Below are 3,567 nucleotides of genomic sequence, written 5' to 3' on the forward strand. Positions count from 1 at the left end.
TTGTAACATATCCTCAACCATCTTGGAGTACATGGGTGCTCGCTTAAGGTTCATGCTCAAGTGCGGTTGTTTATTATCTTCAATAGCCTTCTCACAATCAAACCTATGCATACATTTGAGATCAATACATAAAGGCCTATGATCGGATTCCGGTGTCCATTCACCAAGTGAGAATTTATGTATACGATCCAAAATACCTTCGGAAAGTAGCACATAATCAATCACACTATTTCCGTTGTGTTTTCTACATGTAAAACCATTAGTGTTGGGCCATAAGGAAATACCATTTGCAATAAGCAATCCGGTACTATTGCACATTTGTAGGAGTAACTTCCCAAATTGGTCTGGATCTTTTTCATCGCTAGAAGAGCGGTTATACATTTGCATATCCTCTTGCATCCTTGAGATATGTGGCATGAAAGATTCTTGTGAATCAAGTTGGAAACTTCTTGTACGAGCATTCATGTCACCAAAGACAATAACTTCCCCTTTGGATTTGAAATAAGAAATATCATCTTCTAGATTGGCAAACGGTTGATCTTTATCCAAACAAGCATAAAAGTTAGAATCTTGATGAGGAATGTAACATCCAACTACAAAAGTGGGCAAATAATTAGGTGCTTCTATTTTGAGCCATATGTAGCATTTATTTTCATCATTTTTTTATGATTGACACATATTTCTCTATTTCCTTCTTAATCAAACATGCCACCCCTCCTTGTCCTCTTCTTTGTCTTGGATTTTTCTTCCATATCAAAGAGTGTACATTATAGTTTCCTAAACCTTGAATCCTTTGAGTATCATGCTCCCATGTTTCAACAAGAAGTGTGATATCCGAGTCATCGGTGAACTCCTCTATGCCAAATCCTGCATTCCATGGGTATCCATTGCAATTCCAAAAGCATAGTCGTAAAAGTCGTGGGTTAGTCTCATAGATCACGTGTCCCTATTTGCCTACATTGCCATCTTTAGGCACATCCTTAACCTTGTTTTTCAATCTTTCTTCATATGCTTTACGACGAGCATTTTGTTGTGAGATAGTGCGATCTTCACTCACAAAGCATTGTGTACCTTTGAGGTATACCCAACTATTTTCGAGTATGATCCGCCGCTTTGTATCATCTGTCATTGTGCATACAATAGGCCTTTCTCCGGAGCGAGTAACACCATGTTTCCCAACTCGGTGTGCCCCATATACATTCACATCTGACATCCCATAATGCATGCTAAAAAATTCACCAATGGCCTTTCCAAGGGATGCGGGTGTTTCAATACTCTCTTCTTTAATCCCACTGACAACAATGTTCTTTGATCGTCGTTCACGTTCTTTCAATTCTCGAACATCTATGTTTTCTATATTCTTCTCTTGATACATCACATGCATATTAGATGAGTTTGATAGCATATCCCCACCACATACATCGGCCCATGACTTCGTTGTACATACATTTTTCATCTCACTTACATCCCGCCTCATCCACTTACATCCCGCTTCATGCATATTAGAGAGAGAGAGAGAGAGAGAGAGAGAGAGAGAGAGAGAGAGAGAGAGAGATTTGTAGATATGCGAAGCGAGAAGGAGAGATATAGAACGTAACACTTGATTTCAATAACAAGAGATTACAACGACAAGAGAATACAAGGGGGTTACAAGAGAATATGACTCTTACGGTTACAACCGACGAGGCGGCGATGGACCCGACACAAGGATCCTACTCACACACATAGACAGCGAGTCGACTCCTAGAAAAAACAAAGGGGGGGGGGGAGAGCCTCTGTTGGAAGCGCACGGGTTGTCCACAAATTAGAGGCAGCGAGCTCCCGACCCACAAAGACCGACGGCCGGAGGAGAAGAGAGAGCTCGACACTCAGATTTGTAGCAACACTTCGTCCTCCCTAGCGCGCGATACTTGCTCCTTCCTCCTCTCCCTCCTTAAATAGTTCCCCAAAAGGGGGTGCCCCCCCTTTTCCTTAGCCAAACTGCTTTATTCCCTGTCCCTATCGATAGAGATACGCACAAAATCCCCTAATAAATGTGCACTACCTAGTATTTACACCAGTCGCCCTAATTACGAATATATCAATCCTCGCATCCACCCGTGTAAGAGCAGGTTCATGCGCCTTTTTCTTCGATTCCGCCTATGGCCGGTTTTCTTCACGACACCGGTCCGCCCACAACGTGTAAGGTATGGCGCCATGGTCAATTCCCGACCTGCCCTTCACACACTCGCACCAACGCCTTCACGATTGGGCCGTACCCTCGTTCTACCTTCCCGTTCGCCTTTGGGTTGTATGCCCTAGTGTGGGAGAGGTTGACCCCTAACCGGTTGAACAGTTCTTCGGCTTCCTACGCATCCAGCTCCCCCCGATCTACCATGATCTTTCCTACGCACCTGTACCGGCACACCACCTCCTCAGTCAAGAATCGGCACACCGCCACGGTCATCTTCTTCTGTAGTACACGACCCTCTACTTGGTTCGTTAAATCTTCTCGCGCCAATACTAGGTACCGCATCTGTCCTACCCCCATCGACATCGTCACCAAATCTACCATCCACTTGAAATGGACGGTTGGGGGGTAGGTCGAGTGCAACTCGTCTCGATGCCGGATCGTGGAGTGCATTTAGCAGCTCTCCCACGTCGTCACGAACCGGTGCGCATCCCGGTATAGCCCCGACCACCAATACTTCTCCTTTAGCTTCTCAAATGTGGCCCAAGTCCCGCGGTGACTGGCCCAAGGACTCTCATGGTATGCCGCTGTCGTGAAGATTTTCGGCAATAGTGTGAAACTTGTAATGAACATATGACATCGAGTGTGGTTCTTCTCACGAAATATAAAACAATAATAGTAAAGATACTATTTTAAATAAGTTTAATATCTTGGTACAAAAAGATGGAGGTCTTGAAGAGCTTCTGAATGTACTTTACTACGTCGGAAACAGACATCTAAATGTCAAGTTATGTGGGTATGAAGTTTGTAAAGAAGAAGAGAAGAATATGTGATATCCCACATAGATAGGACAAATAAGGAACCCACCATATATAATGCAGAGCAAAAGCTATTATCTTTATGTCCATGTGTGGAGCATAGAAAGGTTAAGTTATATGACTTAACGAATGGATGTAGCCAAATGCATATAATTATGTGTTTTGGACGAATCCGGCAACGACAACCGACGACGGTGTCCGACGATGGCGACTGACGGTGACCGGTGGGATTCGGCATCCGACATCACCCGGCGACCGCGACCGACGGAGCCGACGAGATGACGACCGGACGGAGAAATGCCTTGTAAAAATACATTAATAATAAAAAACATATATGTATGTGTATATTCAAAAGGAGTGCAAGGAAAGACTTGATCCTTGCACCTGCACCTCCACATTGAGAGTCTATAGACTTACCACTAGGCTATATCATTTCTTTAGAAATGTTTTTCGTGTCATTATAGTTTTACATGTAAATTCTCATATTAGAGCTTAATTGAGTGGGATGTGATGCATGAGCGCCAAATGGCAAACATGCATCACATGCATTCCATGCATTGTATGCATGTCTTGTACCCT

The sequence above is a fragment of the Azolla caroliniana genome, unplaced genomic scaffold (assembly GCF_043228905.1).
Source record: "Azolla caroliniana isolate FFs.n. ecotype wild unplaced genomic scaffold, voAzoCaro1.0.p SCAF_9, whole genome shotgun sequence".
Taxonomy (NCBI): domain Eukaryota; kingdom Viridiplantae; phylum Streptophyta; class Polypodiopsida; order Salviniales; family Salviniaceae; genus Azolla; species Azolla caroliniana.